Source organism: Peromyscus maniculatus, chromosome 1 (assembly GCF_049852395.1).
Source record: "Peromyscus maniculatus bairdii isolate BWxNUB_F1_BW_parent chromosome 1, HU_Pman_BW_mat_3.1, whole genome shotgun sequence".
Taxonomy (NCBI): Eukaryota; Metazoa; Chordata; class Mammalia; order Rodentia; family Cricetidae; genus Peromyscus; species Peromyscus maniculatus.
In genome coordinates, this window is record NC_134852.1 from 123,617,871 (window position 1) to 123,641,027 (window position 23,157).

At 42.2% G+C, this 23,157-nt stretch overlaps 1 long non-coding RNA gene across 2 annotated transcripts; it reads right to left on the minus strand.

The window, feature by feature from the left end:
* Nucleotides 1-10,174: 10,174 nt before the first annotated feature.
* On the minus strand, nucleotides 10,175-22,027 carry LOC143268390 (uncharacterized). 2 transcript variants are annotated; one of them, XR_013044234.1, is made up of 3 exons: nucleotides 21,856-22,027; nucleotides 19,908-20,095; nucleotides 10,175-10,456 (listed from the first exon to the last, which is right to left on the minus strand). It is a non-coding gene; the product is annotated as an uncharacterized LOC143268390 (long non-coding RNA). The 2 variants fall into 2 exon arrangements; XR_013044235.1 differs by lacking the exon at nucleotides 10,175-10,456 and adding an exon at nucleotides 10,488-12,657.
* Nucleotides 22,028-23,157: the final 1,130 nt, after the last annotated feature.

Here is a 23,157-nt window from a genome sequence, read left to right on the forward strand (position 1 = left end):
TTCTAGCATCTATTGTATTTTTACATTGTGGGAATCATCCAGAGTTAACGTGGCTAAGTAGTTCTGAGCATTTTATCTTCCATAGGTGTCCTCATTCATTCATACCATCTTTTTATTTATGTCTGAGTTGTTCACACAGTACTTTAGAGGAAGCATATAGGCAGAATAAACACTTAGTTTAAAGTATTTTTATAGAATAGTTAATGAGGCAGTTTTTTTTTTTTTAATATAAACAGAACCAGGAGACCACCAGCATGTTTCTAGGGTAAATGACATCGTGTTAGTTTATAGATTCTTCACTAGTAATTGATCTGACTTCATTTAAAGGATTTCATTTTCATAGAGATTGAGTGAACCACTTGGGGGAGGCTGAGAGTGCATCAGGATGGGGTTGGAGTGTAAATGGCTTTGTAAGCATGTCTTTCTAGGCCAACTTCCAGCTCTGCCTTGAAACTGTTTGCACTGACTTGTTCTGGTTTGAGAAAAACATTCTAACTTTGCATGAGAAGCTTAGAGAAAAGGGTATGAGTTTGTCTGTTTAAATATATATGAAATATTTTCTTAATAAAGAAAATTTGAGCAACATGGTTTGATGTGCTCCTTTTGCAAGTTGATAAGTCCAAAATGCAAATACTTAGAAAAACTCTAAGTGGTATACAAGTTTAATGAGGAAGAAAACTCTCATTCTGTGTGCTTATGCTGGGCTGAAAATCATGTACTATAAGATCTATGAAGATTTTTTCCAAATTCATTATATAAGCATTCTATTGAAATATTCTCAATATATTTATCATAAGATAAATATGCTAATGACTTTGGCATAGGAATATAGTTTCATATGAATAAGCCTTTTTAAAAAGGAAACATGCATGTAAACAGACAAATGAGGCTAGTTTTATTTGAAATAGTCATCCATGGAGGCCATACATTTTATTTTGTCAGTGTTTAGTTTGATATTTAATACTCTATTTGCTTTATATTATGTCTTTCCAGGTTCCTATTTTTCAGTGTGGTTCTTGGTTTCATGAGAGCAGATCCAGCCTGCATGTTTGACATTGTAAAGACACCACCTGACACTTTTTGAGTACTTAGTGTTTATTAGGCATAACTTTAAGCATTTCCATATATGCTCTGTTTATGCCTTACAACAAGCCCTCTGTTAAAGGCACCTCTATTGTCCCTGTTTTAGTGGGATAACCGAGACATATGTCAGATAATACTATCAGTGGCAGAGCCAGGACTTGAACACATTCTAGCTCTGAAACCCACAGTTTCATTCAATATAACTATAGCAGGCCCTCCATATCTATATTTCTGGAGTCAACTGAAAATAATTTTAAATTACTTACAAACATCTCTTCCCTAAATGATATCGTATTGCTTTGGTCTTGTGCCTTCAGTTACCTGGGTATGTTTCTCAGGTTATATAAACCTATATGTACTTAAACCTAGATGGTTAATCTATTCTATACTTAGGGCATGTAGTATATACTGTTAAACATGTGGCCTGCCATTTGAAATGATCTGTGCTGCACAACTATTTACATAGCATTTATATCATTATTAGGTATAAATAATCTAGAAGCACTTTTATGTGTACAGGCTGTGCAAACACTGTACAACTTGTATAAAGGACTCAGGCATCCAGAGATTTTGGATTTGAAACTGATTCACTTTTCAGAGAAAGTTCCTTGTCAGGTTGTACTTAATGTTCATTTCTTATTCCTAAAACTCTGCGTTCATTTATTCAACAAATACTGAATGCCTATTATGCTTAGGTATTGTTTCATATGACAAGTGTCTTTATCACCAAATGATAAGCTTCAAAGTAACCCAGTCCTGAATGTGACACACTATCTTCCCTTAAGAGCTTTTTGATTTGATAAAAGCAAGTTATACCACAGATAAGGGTGAAATAAAGCTGAGAGGAGAGAGCACTCACTGCTTTAAGAAAAATCTCATAATAAGATGTTTGGGTTGTGATTTGAACACCTAGCAGGAGGAGGGTGGTGAAGAGAGGTTTCCAGACCTTTGGAAGTGTGTCTGGAAAGAATGTAAACCACAAGGAATTTTTTTTTTTATGCTAAAAGACAAGATAGGTTGAAGCTTGCGGGAGAGGGTAAATGGAAGGCCTTGGCACACTCAGAACTCACTGTTATGAAATGCCTATCAAAAACTCAAACACTGCAAGATTTTCCTGGACCACACATACAAAAAATACAGATTGAAATAAATAAAATTGTTGAAGAGAGAAAGCATTGAGGTGGTGTCACTATATTTTTGAGAGTATATAAACCACACGTGTTGAAACAAGCCTTGCTGTCAGCTTTCTCTGATTCTCACGATGTAGTCTCCAAGTAGCATGGATATCTCATAGGAACACAGAAATGCATTTGAGTCAGGAGCCCTGGGGTTCAGCAATCTGTTTTTAAGAAGCCCCCTCACCTCCACACCCCATGTAACGCTGATGTCTCCTAAAGCTGGAGAGAATTGTTGGAGTCAGCCCTGGTGAGGCCCTGTGTTGTAGGTTAGGCCACTGGGATTTCAAGAGAAGGTCAAGAGAAATCAAGATGATAGGATGTGGACATACATAAAGGTCTGAAGTGGCCTGAGCAGAAGGAGGCCAAAATTCTAGATGCTTTTGCCATATGGGGGGATGGGGTAAGCTAGCTTGTGTTCCACTCTTTCATAGTTTCTTTGTTCTGTCATGAGCGTGAATTGTTTTTAAACCAAAACAAAGTTCTGTTTTAAGTTACAGATGAAGGCACAACAGGAAAAAAAAAAAATCGACCAAGGTGAAAATGTGATTTTACTCCATTAAAGGGCCAGGATCTATTCATTCTGGATTGTTAGCTTGAGGAAGCACGGCTGCCTCACAGATAGGAATGATTTACAGCAGCTTGTCTGGGTCTTCTGTTTTCATTTTTTCCTAATTATTCCCGTAAAACCAGGTTGTGACTCAGCCTGTCTGGGGTCGTCTTGCCAGCTTTCAGTAGTGCCTGTCTCAAGCCAGTCACAGACCTCAGCATTCCAGTGATAATGCCATGTTGACATTCTTATTTGTTAGTTAGTGAACTTTGAGTTTATAGAATGGACCAGCCCAGAGGTGCTTGCTCTATTGGTGTGGGCTAAGAAGGGATTTCTGGTCTTAAAAGCTGTATTCCAGAACCCCATGCCATGGTAGCCTCTTACCACCATAGCATGACACAGCCAGTTGAAAGTATTGATAATTCTAGTCTTTGTTGAGGAAATCTGAAATAAGGATTCTTTTTGTCTTGCCTTCTAAGAAAAACAGGAAGTTGTTTTTTTTAAACATACGCCATTTACATGGGAAAATACCTGTTTGTGTTTCCTCTCTCTCAGCAGGCAGACTTGCCTTTTAACTGATGAATTAAGCTGTCCTTTTAGCAGTCTTTGGATTAAATGTCTTATGTACAAGATTTTGCAGAGGATTGAGAGGATATTATAAGCTCATGCCGATAACCTTTGTTTTTTTGGTTTTTTTTTTTTTATCAAGACCTGTTAATAATCAGGTGGCCCAATTTAGAAACTCCACAGTTCTAGTTTCACTCTTTTGCTGTAATGTTCTGACGAAAAACAATTTAGGGGAAGGAAGGATTTATCTGGCTTGTACTTTCAGGTCAAATCCATCACTGAGGGAAGTCAAGGCAGGATTTTGAAGTAGAAACCATGGAGGAACACTGCTTCTTGATTTCCTCATAAGCCTATTCTTAGCTAGCTTTCTTCTATAGCCCAAGACCACATTACTGATGTACAAGTAAACCACTGTCCACCTTGCTTAGATGTCCACCCAACATCACTCCTCAATTTTCTCTTTCCATAGTTGTAGTATTACTTGAACTCAAACCATGTTAGCAGTTCCTTCTTACCTTGAATGGCAGAGACCCTTCCTACAAGTACATTGTTTAAATCCATGTTATTGTTAGTTTGACAGACCTCCAGATTCTAGGTCATCACGGAACAAATAAGATGATTTCATGAGGAAACACTACTACTTGCATCCAGAAATCCTGCTCAACATTGAAATATGTTAATACAGTTTCATAAAGGCATTCTCACAACCACCCCTTAAGAAAAATGGAGGGGTTTCTTGTGTCAGAAAAGAAAATAGTCTCCATCAATAACAAGTACAAGGGGAAATATGGACATGGAGGTTTTTTAAAGCTCCACTGCGGGACATTTTTCTCAAGCCTAGGCATATGGTACACCTAGTTGTATCTCTGAGGGCTGTTCATTGCCTGTTTGCCAGCCCTGGCCCCCTTGCTGCTCTGTCCCTTGCTGCATATTACTTGGTTAGCCCTCCATCTGGTTTGTGTTCCCACCTCACACTTGATAGTTTCCTTACTGTCTTGACTCCCAAGAACATCTGGCATCTATCTCCCAGTGCCCTGTGCTGATTCCCCTTCTAAGAGATGAGATAAACTCAGACAAATGACAGATTGATGGTTTAGGATATAACCACAAGGTTAGATTGCTGACTTGAGTCTAGCTGTCAATCTGTAAATTCTTTTCTTTTTATTAAGTAACTCAACAAATAAGAGTTGCTATCAGAAAAAAAAAAAAAAAAGGTTATGCTTATTGAATTTCTTTTAGTTGGTTTCTCTGACCTTACATTCTTCACCATATTGCTAGGGTTCTTGAACAATTGAGTCATAGAAACTCCCATCTTAAAATGCCATCCCCCCTTGAATAAGAGCCTGCAAACCACACCATTCTTTGCCGCTATTCTCCCAAACCAAAGCTCCATAGCTGACAAGTGACCACTCCATGGCTGACAAGGATACCACTTTGAACCTGGCTGTTCTCTAGCCCCTAGAGCTAAAGAGAAGTCCAAGAGTCAGAATGTTCTACACCCTCTTGGTGATTCTGATGATGAGACAGCAGTTTGCTCTTCCTTGCCCTAGTCTAGTGCTTTTCAGCAGGATCATGCTGCAAGGAAGTGTCTGGGCCCCAACTCAGGGTATCCTAGAAATGGGACCTGGGATTAGTATTGATAACAAGGGTTGTGCCTGGGGAGACCAAGAATCACCCAAATCTTTTTGAAGAGTTGCCCTTTACCTATTGGTGAAATTATTAAGGCCACTCCACATAGTTAAAAGGGAGGTTTATTTTGTGGAGTAACTTACAAGTGAAGGGATTGGCTATAGGGTCTGGGAAAGGTGTAGCACAGTCCGGTGGTGTTCTCTGGAGAACTCTGCTTGGTCTACCTCCATCGTCCAGGGTCCAGGAACCAAGAGAGCTGGCGCATCCGGATCCCGGGTCTTCAGGGTCCTCTCTCAGCCCTGCCTTGTAGGTGTGACAGTTACCGAAGCCTCAGTGGGGGTTGGAACTTCCAGATCAAAGCTGGAATGGCTACCCACTACACTTACCACACTGGGGTGGGGATGGGGGTTCTGTTGTTTATATTCCAAGTGCAGACCACAGCAATGTGCATAATTGTGGTGGTTTGGCATTTTCCAGGAAATCCCTTTGACCCTTTTCAGTAAGAAGTGCAATTGTTTGTAAATGAACAAGCTGCATTGTGTCTTAGTGACTACAGAATGGAAGTTCCTAGTCACTTGTAAAAAAAAACAAACAGACCTTTCTATAAGGACAGAGAAGCCAAACTGCATAGTGGATGCTCTAGCAGATGCTCTAGCAAACATCTGTGCAGAATATAGTAAATGTTCAGTAGCTCTTTCCTCAGAATCACCCAAAATTTCCTGAATTTGTTATAATCTAACTTGTATTTTCCACTGTACATCATGATTTTTCCCATTCCTAGTCTTTTTGTTCACACCCCTCACCTATAAGGAATACACATTTTGAACATTTTGAATAAAAATACTAAAATTCAGTTCTCTTTTCTCCTTCTAGTGTTCATAGCATTTCCATTGAGCACCCTTGCCTGTTGGCTTTTCTGAAACCAACAGCCCTTGCCTGGGATAGAGTTCCTTCAAAACAACCCCACCCAAGACAGCATTTCCATTTGCCCCACCCAAAGGCAGAGGGATTAACCCAATTCAGAACCAGCTGTCCCCAGGGATTCTGTTAGCCACACCTTGAGACAGCACACCCTGTGCTCCAGTTCCAGTCCTTTGTAGTCAGCCAATTGTTTGGCAAACAAGTTGGTCTTCCCTTTCCTAAGGGGTAAGAGATTTGTAGCTGGTGGCCTGGGCTCCATTTGTGTTTGAGGAACGGTTCAGGAACGTTTCCCCTTTCTTGCTTGCATTTAAAAAGCAGAAGCCTAATATGTAGAACTTTTTTTTCCCCCTAATTATACAGCATGACTCTTCTAATAGAACTTCACATACCATTAGCCTGATCATCCTCTATGCTGAAGGCATGGGGCAACCCGTGTCCTGTAATTAGCAAGAATGTCAAACTCCAGAAGCTAACTCCAAGCCAGCGGAAAAGGCAGGGAAGTCACCCTATCAGCACAAATTTAGGATAGAAAATAAAGAAAGAGGATAGGGAGAAGAGAAAAACCTTTCCAATTTGAACTAGATTCCTTCCTCAGAATCAGAAATACTTATATCTACACCTGTAAATTGTAGGGTACAACTGTTTCAAAGCTGTTTGATTATACTCTTGCTCTGAACTTGGGTCTGGCTACTCTGTGCTCTCCACACAGCGTTTTCACTTACTTGAATGAATGGAGAGTTTTCCACAGTAAGTTACCATTTTTTAAAATTATTATTTTATGTGTATTTTTGCCTGCGTGTGTGTGTGTGTGTGTGTGTGTGTGTGTGTGTGTGTGTGTGTGTGTATACCACAGTATGTGCCTGATGCCTTGAAGAGGCCAGAAGAGGCATGGGTTCCCCTGAAACTGGTTACAGATGGTTGTGAACTACCACCTAAATTAAATCCAGGCCCTCTGGAAGAGCAGCCAGTGCTGACTGCTGGCTGAACCATCACTCCAACTCTACCAAGTGTCTTTTAAGGCTTAAATTACTTTTTCCATTGTATTTTAAGCCAATAATTAATAAAAATAAATCCAGTTCTCTCTCTCTCTCTCTCTCTCTCTCTCTCTCTCTCTCTCTCTGTGTGTGTGTGTGTGTGTGTGCTCACAAGTGCAAGTATGGGCTAGAGGAAAACCATCAGCTGTTGTTCCTCAAGTATGGTCTGCCTTAGTTCTCTCCCACTGGCCAAATGAGTTAGACTCACTGAGCCCTAGAGATCCTCCTGTTTCCACCTCTGGGGTCAAACTCTGGTTTGCAAAGAAAGCACTTCACTGACTGAGCCATTTCCCTCCACGGCCCATAATTATTTTTTCTTATTCAGAACTTTCTAATTTCCGAGTTTCTAACTGGGATTCTATAGCCCCTTGGACGTTTCCCACCCATTTCCCTTCTCTCTCTGCACCCTCCTCTTTTTCACACTGAACTTGCCACACCGAACTGACCTTTGTGAGACCCATTTGGACTCTGACTTTAGCTTCCAGTTGGGTTCAGCCAATGGGCGCCATCTAGAGTAGAGGACCAGAGGAGAGAGTCCCTTTTCTGGGCTCTGACTTGACTGGTTACCTGGCTGGCTGACTGCAGAATGCCAGGGCTCTGCCCACTCTCTCTGTTTCTTGAAGTTCGAATCACAGCCTCCAGTCCTTGCCCTGTGGTTCTCCCACTTGTCAGCCAACAGCGCTTTGCCATTCCTTGTTGGCTGTCATAATGCAGCTCACACTTTTGTAGATGGTCCCTTGTGTTCCCAGCATGCTGGCTGGCCTGAATCCTCATTCATATATATGTATGTATATGTATATATATGTTGGTAGGGTACTGGTACCTTACAGTGGTAAGGAGTCAGGTCCCCAGATGTGGGATAAAGCTTAACTAGTCCTCAAAAAGATTTCACCATCTCTTTCCAGTTTGCTACTACTTTTTAGAAGCCAGCATTGGGCCCCATGGCTACATGGGACTTGGTCCTTCTCTTTCAAATGTATCGCCAGACAGAGGTTTTAGGAGTATATTGGTTGGTTAGACACCATCACTCAGAAGGTGAATTATTGGCTGATAGACTCTTTGCTCTCTTCCTATCAAGTCTGAAAGTCCTGCTTTCATCTATAAAAAGTTCATCTATCATATAGGAGCAATTCAACTCTGGGAGAGACTGATCAAGGCTACCCAAAGTAGGTATTCTCTCTTACACCTACATGCCTCTTCTCCCCCAGAATTCTCCTGTGTCCCATCTGTAAAGACCATCCAGGTGAGCTAGAAATGAGAATCAGTCTTGAATGATGCATCTCCTTATGCTAAATACTGCATCTGTGACCACATGCTGTCTACTATGTTAACACTAGGAATAGGTAAGCTTCCATCTTTACCTCTGTTACTCTGTGCTAGAGAAGACCCATACTTCTTTCCTCGAGATTCTAATTTTTTCTAGCTGGTCTCCATGCCTCTAGTCTGACTCATCCACATTCTATACTATCCAGCTGCCCGAGGAAGTTTTCTGAATCACAAATATGATGATTTTAGCTCCTATACTTAAACCTCCCAGGCACCCCTTGCTGTCTGCACACCACTTCATTCTTTGTCCCCCCCCCCCCAAAGTGTCTCCTAACTCAGTTAAATGATGATTTGTCCCAGTCTCTTTAGTCAGGTTTGATTTGACTGCTCTTTTTGAGTTGGTGATGGCAGAGTTCTTCCCTCCACACTCTTCCCTTGGATTCTGGCAGTACCTCACCCACAAACACCCACTCCTTATCATGATCCAAAGTCTAGATCCTTAGGTGGGAAACCTCCTCTGAACTTGGGCACCATGCTTCTGTAGGTTTGCTCATCATCCTACAAAGATGAACCTTAAACACATTCAGAGAAGGGCTTATCACTTTTCTGTTCTACCTTCTGATGTGGTTGGTATCTTGGTCGGTGGCCTCAGTACTTTTAGTTACTCAAGCCAAACGTAGAAGTGGTGGATTCATCCCCTCCCCCCACTTCAACTTGTGAAACTGTCTCCGTTTTCCTGCTTCTCCTCTTCCCACTTTACCACCATAATTAGCTGTGGTCCTCACACCCTTTCACCCAGTCCCTGAAACCACATCCCTAGTAGATCTACTTCCTCATCTTTAGAACTTCCCAAATTCATTCTGACTGGAGACCTTTCTAAAGTACCCAGCTGGTCATCTTTCCAATTTAGGCACCATCATTAACAGCCCTACCACCACACCCCCCCCCCACCAGTTGTCTTGACATAATGTGTTATCTGACTTCAAAATAAAACCACCTTTGTCTCTGACCTCTGCAGTCCCTCTCCCACTCCGCATTTATGCTCCAGCCACGCTGCGCTGGTGCCTCTGCACCTGTGTTCATGCTGCTGCTTCACACTGGAATGTTCTTCCTGTGTCTTCCCTTATATTTCCCTTTTTATTGCTTAGGCTCTCCAAACACATCATCAGATTTATATGTAACTGATAGCTTTTCATCAGCAGCACTGTAGTTTCTTATGCAAACTCTTGAGAGTATTCTAGCTGAGGCCAGACTGCATCAGTTGGTGGACTAGGTACCTTCTTGGATTCCATTACAGGAGCTGATATGCATAGAGGTGTTTCTGTGGGAAGTAGTTGAGTTTGGAAGAGTGAGAACGAGAAGATAGGAGAATACAACATTATAGGTGTCTAGTCTGGACAGGCAAATTACAGGTGCTGTAAAACTGGGTTTGACCTACTCTGCTTTGGGGTCTGCAGGTGACCAAGTCCAGAGCAGATGTGAGGAGAGGCCATTATTTTCTCATTATGTTATTGGAACACAATGTCACTGTAACAACCTGAGGCCTAAAGGCCTGGGAAGTGTCCCCAGAACCCAGTACTCCCATGGAATATACAGTTTCAGATTCTGACCTGCACACTATCACTGGAAAGGGAGATGGGAATGGGGCTTGTACCCATCAAAGCAGAGTGATTTTCTTGGAGCACTCTAGAGTCTATCGATAGTCTCACTTGTCATTTCTGGGTATGTGTGGGCCGCCTGTACAGCTAAGAGAACAGAGGACACTGACCAGGCAAAATTAAAGTGACATGGGGATTGAGGACCAAGTGTGGGTTCAAATTATGGGTTCATTCAAAATTATGGTTACATATTTCTTGGTAACTTTATGTGTTTGAGGGACATAGAACAGGGAGTTAAAAGGTTTGGAGGGATTTGATGAATAGGCCCCATGTGTACGACACACTGAAGAATCCGGGAGAAACTGGGTTTTATTTTGTCCACAACTACTCCCAAGGTTTGGAGACTGGGACTCTTCATACTTAACGTTTTGCTCCATGGCTGTGAACAGCAACTTCATACTGTAGATACAGTGATGGCTGGATGAGAAGATGCCTTGCCTGGAATCAAGGTGATGGAGGGGGTGGACACAGCAACCCTGCACGGAACAGTCCCAAAGCTTTTGGTCTCTCAGTTCTTCATGCAGGATAATAGCCCTCTGATACAGTTAGACTCAGCTCTCATCCAGGAAACTGCTAAGAAAAACAGGCACTGGTGAATTCGCCTTGTGTCCAGGTGCCTGTGAGCTACACCTCTGTGGTACCTAATGGGGGAGGAGCTGCCCAAGGGAGCACAGTGCCTTGGTGCTGCCTCCATGCGCAGAGCCACCCCTCCCTTGAAAAGGCCTCTATACCAGTACCTTCTGTGTAGCCAAGATGTCAGCCCAGAGCAGTGAAGCAGCGGAGGCCAGTTTGTGTTTTCCTGGAAGGTAACATCCTATCAACTCTCCATTCTATGTCTCCTTCCATTCATTCTGAAGCGAGGGCTGGGAGAACAGTGGACTGCAGCCCAGGCACCAGCTTTCAGGGAACCCACTACAGTCTTGGGCACATCAGAACCTGCTGAGGAAGCTGGATTAAGAGGCCTTTCTTCATTTTCTTCATTGTCTAGTGGTTAGCGAGGCTTGAGTCTTTCCTCACCTTCAGAAGGCCAAGATTTCCCCACGTGCCAGTCAGCCATCCACCACTGTGAGCAAATGCTGGAGATAAATCACAAGGAGGCATGTTTCTTTGGCTCATGGCTTCAGAGAATTTGGTCTGTGGTTGGTTGGTTCTGTTGACTTGGGGCCAATGGCAGCACAGTATAGCATAGTGGGGGTGTGATAGAGGAAACCGCTCACGGTGGCAGAGATAGCAAAGGGCTGGGGTCCCAACTTCTTCAAGGACACATCACAAATGACCTAATTAGTTCCTAAAAGCTCTCCTGTCTTCCAGCAGCACCAGAGGCTGACGGCCAAGCCCTTCCTTTCAACAAACAGGGCTTGGGGGCACACTTAGCCAACACCATAGCATGCCATGCCAAAGACAGGCTAAGAAAGAATAAAGGTCTTTACAGTCAAGGCCTGGCTTCACCACTTAGGTTCCTCAGGCAAGTAAGTTACTTCTCTGAACTTGTTTTCTCTATAAAAGTGAGTTGTCTTGAGGATAGAATATGATCATGTATGTAAAGAACCCAGGCCACTGCCTGACTCAAAATTAATATATGCCAGCTCTCATAATAATTAATAAGCAAGCCTGGCACGGTAGGTTCTTAGGTCCCCACTGGAATGAAGATCCTGGCATAGGCTCAGAGCAGATATTCAGACAATCCAGTGGTACCATCTTTACTGAGTGTTAAGAGACGAGCAACACAGAGCAAGAGTCTGCTTTCTCTAGTGGTGGTGTGAGTTTGGAAGTTAATCCAACAGAGTCAGTATTTAATTGTCTATCTGCATCCACATTGCTTTGGAGGCTCAAAAGGGAGAGGGACATTCTTCTAGGGCCAGGATCAGGGATATGGAGAACCTAGGAACCTGTCTGCTAGAGCGCGGGAAGTCAAGCCGGGCACTGTACAGGTATATTCACAAGCTTCCTACCAGACCCTGCAGAGACTGCCTGTTGGGTTTCTCTGCAGATGAGAAGGAATCCAGTAGCCCCGAGTCACCAGCAAGAGCGTGAAAGTTCCACAGGCTCAGGGTTTCCTTCCCAATTTGTCTTAGTTCTCCTTCTGTATTGATCAGGGTTCACTAAAGGAAGAGAATTGATGGAATGAACATATATTAAATGGGGAATTTATTAGATTGGATCACATGATATGGTCCTGGGAGTATGGTCATCTCACACTGGGGAGGCTGGGAATCCTGTATTAGTTCAGTCTATCTCAGCAGTCTGGATCTGGTCCTAGAGGATTCCTGGAGAGCGCTGGTCTCAGTCTATGTCGGAAGCCCAAAGCAATTCCTAATATCAGCAAAGGAATGGGACAGCCACGGGACAGATGATGGACTTGCTAGAGGAGTGAAGGCAGGCAAGACAAAAGCAAAGTTTCCTCCTTCTGTGACCTTTTATCTGGCTGCCACCAGAAGACGCTGCCCTCACTTGCCAAGGTAAGTCCCTCACGAGAATGCCAAGTGGCTTGCGTTTTAATTCATTCCAGATTGAGTCAAGTTGACGACCAGGATTAGCTACCCACCTTCCCACTTCCATCTACTCTTCCCTGTCTAGACTGTTAGTTTCTCAGCAGAGATGCCACTGTTCCAGGCAGGAATGTCATCACCATGCAGGCCTGTCCTGCCATGCCCACCCCTTGTCATTCCTTTCCAGATGTCCCCTCCATTTCACTGGTGTCCTGGGTGTTCTTTGCACTTGCTCACTCCTCTTCCAGGAACATCTTCTGCTTTCTCCAAGAGAAGATCTCCTTCCTGAAAATCCAGCTCAGATGTCACATGTCACAGAAAAATCTTGTTCTTTTTCCTGTAGGCCTCTCAGAATGCCCATAGTTGCCACCCCTCTCTCCAACATAGCAGGGATTTCCTCTCTAGATTTTTTTTTTTTTTTTAGTATATAATTAATCTTTTTTACTTTAACTTTTATTTTATTTTATTTTATTTTGTGATATATATTTTTTATTTTACAATACCATTCAGTTCTACATATCAGCCATGGGTTCCCCTATTCTCCCCCCTCCCACGCCCTCCCCTTACCCCCAGCCCACCCTCCATTCCCACCTCCTCCAGGACAAGTCCTCCCCCGAGGACTGTGATCGACTTGGTAGACTCAGTCCAGGGAGGTCCAGTCCCTTCCTCCCAGACTGAGCCAAGTGTCCCTGCATAAGTTCCTGGTTTCAAACAGCCAACTCATGGAATGAGCACAGGACTTGGTCCCACTGCCTAAATGCCTCCCAAACTGATCAAGCCAATCAACTGTCTCACCTATTCAGAGGGCCTGATCCAGCTGGGAGCCCCTCAGTCTTTGGTTCATAGTTCATGTGTTTCCATTCATTTGGCTATTTTTTTTTCAATAATTGAGTAAAACTGAAATTTATTATATGCCACAGTCGTCCTACGGACCTCCATGCTATATATATATAGCCTCTATGGTTCTATGGGTTGTGGTCTGATTGTTCATTTTATATCTAGAATCCACCAATGAGTGAGTACATACCATAACTGTCTTTCTGGGTTTGGGTTACCTCACTCAGGATGATATTTTCTAGTTCCATCCATTTGCCTGCAAATTTCATGCTTTCATTGTTTTTCTCTGCTGAGTAGTACTCCATTGTGTATATGTACCACATTTTTTTCATCCATTCTTCCGTTGATGGGCATCTAGGTTGTTTCCAGGTTCTGGCTATTACAAATAGTGCTGCTATGAACATAGCTGAGCATGTATCTTTATGGTATGTATCAGCATTCCTTGGGTATATGCCCAAGAGTGGGATGGCTGGGTCTTGAGGTAGTTTGATTCCTAGTTTTCTGAGAAACCGCCATACTGATTTCCATAGTGGTTGTACAAGTTTACATTCCCACCAACAGTGGAGGAGTGTTCCCTTTGCTCCACATCCTCTCCAACATTGGTTGTCATTGGTGTTTTTGATCTTAGCCATTCTAACAGGTGTAAGGTGGTATCTCAGAGTCGTTTTGATTTGCATTTCTCTGATGATTAAGGATGTTGAGCATTTCTTTAAATGTCTTTCAGCCATTTGTAGTTCTTGTTTTGTGAATTCTCTGTTTAGCTTTTTAGCCCATTTTTTAATTGGACTGTTCAGTGCTTTGATGTCTAGTTTCTTGAGTTCTTTATATATTGTGGAGATCAATCCTCTGTCAGATGTGGGGTTGGTGAAGATCTTTTCCCAATCTGTTGGCTGTCTTTTTGTCTTATTGACTGTGTCTTTTGCCCTGCAGAAGCTTCTCAGTTTTGAGAGGTCCCATTTATTAATGGTTGTGCTCAGGGTCTGTGCTGTCGGTGTTTTATTTAGGAAATGGTCTCCAGTGCCAATGCGTTCAAGAGTGCTTCCTATCTTCTTTTCTATTAAGTTTAGTGTAACTGGATTTATGTTTAGGTCTTTGATCCACTTGGACTTGAGTTTTGTGCATGGTGACAGATATGGATCTATTTGTAATCTTTTACATATTGACATCCAGTTATGCCAGCACCATTTGTTGAAGATACTTTCTTTGTTCCATTGTATAGTTTTGGCTCCTTTGTCAAAAACCAGGTGTTCATATGTGCATGGATTAATGTCAGGGTCTTCAATTCGATTCCATTGGTCCGTATGTCGGTTTTTATACCAGTACCAAGCTGTTTTTATTACTATAGCTCTATAGTAGAGTTTGAGGTCCGGGATGGTGATGCCTCCAAGGGTTGCTTTATCGTATAGGATTCTTTTAGCTATCCTGGGTCTTTTGTTTTTCCATATAAACTTGAGTATTTTTCTTTCCAAGTCTGTGAAGAATTGTGTTGGGATTTTGATGGGGATTGCATTGAATCTGTAGATTGCTTTTGGTAAGATTGCCATTTTTACTATGTTAATCCTACCTATCCATGAACATGGGAGATCCTTCCATTTTCTGATATCTTCTTCAATTTCTTTCTTTAGAGATTTAAAGTTCTTATCAAAAAGGTCTTTCACTTGTTTAGTTAGTGTTATCCCAAGGTATTTTATATTATTTGTGGCTATTGTAAAGGGTGATGTTTCTCTGACTTCTTTCTCAGCCCTTTTATCATTTGTGTATAGGAGGGCTACTGATTTTTTTGAGTTGATCTTGTATCCTGCCACTTTACTGAAGGAGTTTATCAGCTGTAGAAGTTCCCTGGTAGAGTTTTTGGGGTCACTTATGTATACTATCATATCATCTGCAAATAGTGAGAGTTTGACTTCTTCCTTGCCAATTTGTATCCCTTTGATCTCCTTTTGTTGTCTTATTGCTCTAGCTAGAACTTCTAGTACTATATTGAATAAATATGGGGAGAGTGGACAGCCTTGTCTTGTTCCTGAATTTAGTGGTATCGCTTTGAGTTTCTCTCCATTTAATTTGATGTTTGCTGTTGGCTTGCTATAAATTGCTTTTATTATGTTTAGAAATGTTCCTTGTATTCCTATTCTTTCTAAGACCTTTATCATGAAGGGGTGTTGGATTTTGTCAAAGGCTTTTTCAGCATCTAGGGAGATGATCATGTGGTTTTTTTCTTTCAGTTTGTTTATATGGTGTATTACATTGACTGATTTCCGTATGTTGAACCATCCTTGCATCCCTGGGATGAATCCTACTTGGTCGTGATGGATGATTGTTTTGATGTATTCTTGGATTCGGTTTGCCAATATTTTGTTGAGTATTTTTGCATCAATGTTCATGAGGGAGATTGGTCTGTAGTTCTCTTTCTTTGTTGCATCTTTGTGTGGTTTGGGTATCAGGGTAATTGTAGCCTCATAAAAAGAGTTTGGTAGTGTTCCTTCTGTTTCTATTGTGTGGAACACTTTGAAGAGGATTGGTATTAGTTCTTCTTTGAAAGTCAGGTAGAATTCTGCACTGAAACCATCTGGTCCTGGGCTTTTTTTAGTTGGGAGACTTTTGATGACTGTTTCTATTTCTTTAGGGGTTATTGGTCTATTTAAATGGTTTATCTGGTCTTGATTTAATTTTGGTATTTGGTATTTATCCAGAAAATTGTCCATTTCTTCCTGGTTTTCCATTTTTGTGGAGTACAGGTTTTTGAAGTATGATCTGATGATTCTCTGGATTTCCTCATTGTCTGTTGTTATGTCTCCCTTTTCATTTCTGATTTTGTGAATTTGGGTGTTCTCTCTTTGCCTTTTGGTTAATTTGGCTAGTGGTTTGTCTATCTTGTTGATTTTTTCAAAGAACCAACTCTTTGTTTCATTGATTTTTTGTATTGTTCTCTTGTTTTCTATTTCGTTGATTTCAGCCCTCAATTTGATTATTTCCTGGCGTCTATTTCTCCTGGGTGAGTTTGTTTCTTTTTGTTCTAGAGCTTTCAGTTGTGCTGTTAATTCATTGGTATGGGATTGCTCCATCTTCTTTATGTGTGCATTTAGAGCTATGAATTTTCCTCTTAGCACTGCTTTCATAGTGTCCCATAAGTTTGGGTATGTTGTACTTTCATTTTCATTGAATTCTAGGAACTCTTTAATTTCTGTCTTTATTTCTTCCTTGACCCATTGATGTTTCAGGTGGGTATTATTCAGTTTCCATGAGTTTGTGGGTTTTCTATAATTTTTGTTGTTATTGAGTTCTAACTTTAAGGCATGGTGGTCTGATAAAATACAGGAGGTTATTCCAATTTTTTTGTATCTGTTGAGATTTGTTTTGTGTCCAAGCATGTGGTCAATTTTTGAGAAGGTTCCATGGGGTGCTGAGAAGAAGGTATATTCTTTTGTGTTAGGATGGAATATTCTGTAGATATCTATTAGGTCCATTTGAGTCATAACATCTGTTAGGTCCTTTATTTCTTTGTTAAGTTTCAGTCTGGTAGATCTATCTTTTGGTGAGAGTGGTGTGTTAAAATTTCCCACTACTAATGTGTGGGGTTTGATGTGCGTTTTAAACTTTAGTAGTGTTTCTTTTATGAATGTGGGTGCTTTTGTATTTGGAGCATAAATGTTTAGAATCGAGACTTCATCTTGGTGGATTTTTCCTGTGATGAATATGTAATGTCCATCCTGGTCTCTTTTGATTGATTTTAGTTTGAAGTCTATTTTATTAGATATTAGGATAGCTACACCAGCTTGTTTCTTAGGTCCATTTGCTTGGAAAACCTTTTCCCAGCCCTTTACTCGGAGGTAGTGTCTGTCTTTAGGTGTGTTTCTTGTATGCAGCATATGGATGGGTCCTGTTTTCTAATCCATTCTGTTAGTCTGTGTCTTTTTATAGGTGAGTTGAGACCATTGATATTGATGGATATTAATGACCAGTGATTGTTAATTCCTGTTATTTTTTTGGTTGTGTTGTGTTGTCCTTCTGTGGTGTATGTTGGTGTAGGATTATCTATTGCTTGATTTTTCATGGATGTGTTTAGCTTCTTTGGGTTGAATTTTCCCTTCTAGTGCTTTCTGTAGGGCTGGGTTTGTGAACAGGTATTGATTAAATCTGGTTTTATCCTGGAATATTTTGTTTACTCCGCCTATGGTGATTAAGAGTTTTGCTGGGTATAATAGTCTGGGTTGGCATCCATGGTCTCTTAGTGTCTGCATGAGGTTTGTCCATGATCTTCTATCTTTCATAGTCTCTATTGAGTAGTCTGGTGTTATTCTGATGGGTTTGCCTTTATATGTTACTTGGTCCTTTTCCTTTGCAGCTCTTAATATTTTTTCTTTATTCTGTGTGTTTAGTGTTTTGATTATTATGTGGCGAGGGGACTTTTTTTTTGGATCCAGCCTATTCGGTGTTCTGTAAGCTTCTTGTATCTTCATAGGTATTTCTTTCTTTAGGTTAGGAAAGTTTTCTTCTATGATTTTGTTGAATATATTTTCTGTGCCTTTGAGTTGGTATTCTTCTCCTTCTTCTATCCCTATTATTCTTAGGTTTGGTCTTTTCATGGTGTCCCAAATTTCCTGGACGTTTTGTGTTAGGACTTTTTTGTCTTTATTGTTTTCTTTGACTGACGAATCTATTTTCTCTATCGTGTCTTCAGTGTCAGAGATTCTCTGTTCCATCTCTTGCAATCGGTTGGTTATGCTTGTTTCTGTAGTTCCTGTTCGTTTTGTCAGGATTTCTATTTCCAGCATTCCCTCAGCATGTGTTTTCTTTATTGTCTCAAATTCATTTTTCAGATCTTGGAATGTTTCTTTCATCTGTTTAATTGCTTTTTCTTGGCTTTCTTTGATTTCTTCCCATTTTTTGTTCGTTTTTTCTTCCATTTCTTTAAGGGAGTTTTTTATTTCCTCTTTAATGGAGTTTTTCATTTCCTCTTTAAGGGAAGTTTTTATTTCCTCTTTAAGGGAGTTTTTTATTTCCTCTTTAAGGAAAGTTTTTATTTCCTCTTTAAGGTAGTTTTTCAATTCCTCTTTAAGGAAAGTTTTTATTTCCTCATTGAGGGAATGTTTTATTTCTTCTTTAAGGGCCTCTATCATCTTCTTAATGTCATTTTTAGGGTTGATTTCTTCTGTTTCTTCTGTCATGGTATGTTTAGGTCTTGCAGGTGTAGAATCACCAGGTTCTGATGTTGCCATATAGGTCTTTATGTTGTTGCCTGTATTTTTGCACTGGCGCCTACTCATCTCTTCCTCTGTGAGGTGCAGGTGGTGTCTGTGTCTGAGAGTGCCTCTCTTGTTCTAATTTTTAGTCTTGGTTTAGTAGGGGTTCTTGGTTAAATTGGTGCTTTTGGGCTATTTCTTCAGGGGCAGCTGATTTCGATCGGTGAATTATATACTTATGATTCTGGTGATCTGGTTTGGTGTCTGGGTAGCGCCTTCTTCTGTGTTCTCAGGTCACTTTTTGTTCATTTGTCAACTCCTCAGCTGATCTTGTTTCTTCAGACTTTAAACTGTAGGCATCTGAATCCTCTCCCAGATGGGTTTCAGCTGAGCAGGGTAGTCTCACCAACACCTCCAAGTTGTTGGGTTTCACAGGATCAGCAGCTGGGCCCTGGGTTGTCCTCAGACGGAGTGTTCAGATTCGTTCTGGTTCTGACCCACGGAGATAGCTTCTTCCCCAGATGTTGGGGTTAGGGGCGTCCCTGTTCCAAGCTGTGTCTGCTTGTCTCCGTCCCTGGGCCTGTTTACCTCTGCGGTCCGCCGCCGGACCTGTATGTCCCTGTCAGCTGCCGCTGGGTCTGTCTGCCTCTGGGGGCCGCCACCGGGCCTGAATGTCCCTGTCGGCCGCTGCACGTCTACCTCAGCGGGCTGCCGCTGGGCCCGTCTTCCTCCACAGGCCGCCGCCATAGGCCTACCTGCGTCTGCTTGTCTTCGCCGCCGGGCCTGTCTACCTCTGTGGACCGCCGCTGGGCCTGAATGTCTCTGCCGGCTGCCGCCGGGCCTGAATATCCCTGTAGGCTGTCGCCGCTGGGCACGTCTACCTCAGCGGGCTGTTGCTGGGCCCTTCTACCTCCGCGGGCCGCCGCTGCAGGCCTCGTAAAACTATCTTATATCCTAGATAATTAATAGAATATCCTCTCTGCATTTTTTTCAGAAGCAATTTGTAGACTCAACAAGGCAAAATTTTCCTCACCTCTTCAATGGAGATGAATTTTGAAACAATCTTATTAAATAAGAAACATGGAGCCAAATACAGGGGTAATAGCCAAAGAGATCAGAGAAATAGCGAATAGCCACAACTAGCCTTAGCTTACCACCATGCTGTTGCTTCCCCAAAGAGCTCTAGATTGTTTTTTGAGAGCCAGTCTCCTTTCTTAGATTTACCAAAAGACAAAATTACAGCAAATTTAATCATAATATGAATGACTTCTTCAAGGATGGTGAATCAGGGCTGCCTCAATTCTACAAAATGGAACAAAAGCTCACTGGACAATGTTAAAAGAGTGGGCTTTGCAAAATGGAGACAAGAAAACTGGAGAGGGAAAGTAAACTGATGGGTTGATAAGAAGATGCATCTTTGAGGGAAAGGGTTAAAGCAGAAGTACTTCCTCTTATTAGCTTAGGTAGACTGGAATCTGTTTCCAGGAAGCTATTCTGTTTTAGGGTTGATTTACTTACATTTTCTGTGTATGTGGTATTTAGCTGTCATGACTCCATTTTGCTTTAGCCTGGTCTGCTGGGGCCTGGTGTGAGAGTTCAGTTCCAAACAGTGGCCTCCTGTAATTGTTGCTTAACACACTAAAGCTCTGAAGAGCTGTTCTGTGTCCTAGAAGCTTTCTGTGTTCTTCACAGTGCCTAGCAGCAAACTGGAGATAAGAAATGCGCTTAACCCAAGGAGTCCTGGGGGGATCAGGGGTTTCCCTCAGGGACATTGCACATTTTCCAGTGCAGGGCCAACTGTGCAGCTGGGACCAAGGCAGAATGGTGTGCGGCTTCTACTGCCACCTAGTGTCAGACCCTGTGTTAAGTTTTGATGCAATAAAAATGGCTGCGGAGCCTAGGGCCAGGCCACCAGAGTAGCTATGTTTACCAGTTACAGCATTGCATGTCAAAATATGACATATTGCAACCTGCGAGGTCAGCAGAATGGCAATGGCTTTAATTCACTCAGGGCTTAATGGAGATGAGTAATATCAACAGCATCACCTACTGCTACTGCTATGACTGCTGTCACTGGTGCTGCTGCTGCTGCTGCTGCCACTACAAAAATCTCTTGGCCTGGCAGCAGTGATGCACGCCTTTAATTCCAGCACTCGGGAGGCAGAGCCAGGCGGATCTCTGTGAGTTCAAGGCCAGCCTGGTCTACAGAGCGAGATCCAGGACAGGAACCAAAACTACACAGAGAAACCCTGTCTCAAAATAACAAGAGGGAGGGAGGGAGAGAGAGAGAGAGAGAGAGAGAGAGAGAGAGAGAGAGAGAGAGAGAGAGAGAGATCTTATCCTTCCACTCCCTCCTTCTCCCTCATACTATCTTGAGTTTAGAATGTGCCAAGCAGGGAACTGTGGGATCCACAAATACCATGTAGCAGACCCTTGAACCGGACTTGTCCTATCTTGGAGTTTTAGTTCAGGAAAGCCCTGTAGCTGAAGTTTTCCTATGTCCCACCTGGCCCATGGTCAGGACAAATCTCTCTCACTTGCCAGTCCTGCAGCTGCTTGGACCCAAGTAAACACAGAGGCTTATATTAATTAAAACTGCTCAGCCATTAGCTCAGACTAACTATTGACTAGCTCTTACACTTAAATTAAGCCATAATTCTTACTATGTTTAGCCATGTGGCTTGGTACCTTTTCTCAGTTCTGCCTTCACATCTTGCTTCCTCTGTATCTGGCTGGTGACTCCTGACTCTGCTCTTTCTGTTCCCAGAATTCTCCTCTCTGCTTATCCTGCCTATACTATACTTCCTGCCTGGCTACCGGCCAATCAGCATTTTATTTATCAAACAAACCAGAGCAACACACATTCACAGCATATAGAGCAATATCCACAGCAAAGCCCTGAAGCCATGGGCCCATACATTTCAAAGCAGTGCTATCTAGTAGAGATATAAGCTGTGTATATAGTTTAACTTTTCCTAGTAGCCATATTTTTAATAGGAAAGAAATGAGATCAATTGTAATGAACTATATTATTAGCCCTACATGTTATACATATTGTCATACCTACTCATTACAAAAATAATAATGAGATTTGTTTTACATTAGCTTATTGTGTGTAAAACATGGTGACTGTCACACTCACAGAGCTATGCGATTTAGACAGCAACTCTTCAGGTTCTCAATGATCATATGTGGCTTGTGGTTGCTGTGTCAGATGGTACAATTCCAGTGGAAAGGGGGTGGCCTTGCATCTAGGCTGGCCTCGCTGGCTGGAATTTTGCAGTCATATTGGGAGCCTTATCCCCCATTCAGGCCATTTGTATGAGGATGTAGAGCTTGAGGAAGAGAGTCTGAGAGTGAGAATTCCTTTGAGATGGATCTAAGCAGTGTGGTTCCCTTAGGAAGGTAGTAGCCTTGGTCTCAAGTAAGAGGATGACAGAGGTTTTCACAGTACAGATGTTGATACCTGACTTTTCCACACCTGTAGAAGATGTGGCCAAGACTCTCTGCAGGTGATCATGATGTCAGGAGAGGGAGAGAGGAACCCAGAGGGAACAAGGTTGATTGTGTTGAGGGCAGAGTCAGGGACATTGTCTTTCTGGAATATCAGCAACCTTGAAGGATTCAACTCAGACTTCAGAAAGTGTATGTAAGAAATAGGGCCTATGAGGTCATATGAGCAGAGCTTTCCTTAGCAACAGAAGAGAATGGTGTGGTGTGGGAGCCCCAGGGAAGATGGTTTTTGAGAAGGTCCCAGCAGAACTTCACAATAGCAAGAACCAGTACGTGGCACCTGCTGCCTAGGGCTGAGTTCTAATATTTGTGGAAAACCCTTGCCTGTTTTCACAAGCCTACTACTGCTTTCTATGTATGGCCTGGGAGAAGACTCCAAATGTCAGTTTATGTGCAGATAAGGCAGTGGAGTAATTGATTGTGACCTTCCTTTCCCTTTGAGACTTCCAGAGTGGCAGACATTTTACCAAGGACTGGGGTGGCAAAAACTGATACTTCTGGAGATGGATGCAGAGCTGTGTCACCTTCCCTGACCCCCCACACTGCTCCTGGAGAAGGCTTTCATTGGCCTTTAGTAACAATAATTGCTTTTCATTACTATGACACATACTCCAGGTGGGCAGTTTGAAAGGAGGGAAGATTTGCTGGAACTCACTGTTGCATAGAGTTGAATCCAAGGCCAGCTGGATCCATTGCTTTTTGCCCAGAGAAGGGCAGAACTTCATGGTCATAAGAACATGTGAAAGAGGAAGTTGCCCACCTCAGGCAAGCCAGAAAGTAGAGAGAGAAAAGGAAGAGTCTAGGATGAGACACTTCCCAAAGGCATTTCCCTACCTTCTACTAAGTCCCATATTCTACGATCTCCTGATAGATTATTGGGTTGTGAATTCAGCAGTGCGTTACTCTGTTTATTTGGTCCAATCACCTGTCAGTGATTGGATCCATCAGTTGGAGACCAAGCCTATAATACACAAGTGTTTGGGGGGACATTTCACACCTAGTGATAACAGTCTTTTACACCACAAACATTTACTGAGGACCCAACAACAGTGGTTGTGATTATGAATATACTAATATTTGTATTAAAGCATATGAAAATCCCTGATGTTGATAGATCTATAATGCAGGCAGATTAATTGGACACCTCTATTGTAAGCAGAAGAAACCCAACTCGAACTGGCAAAAGGAAAAAGGACAGTAGAGTGGCTCATATAAGGAAGAAAAGTGGAAGTCATTGACATGCCTCAGGAACAGG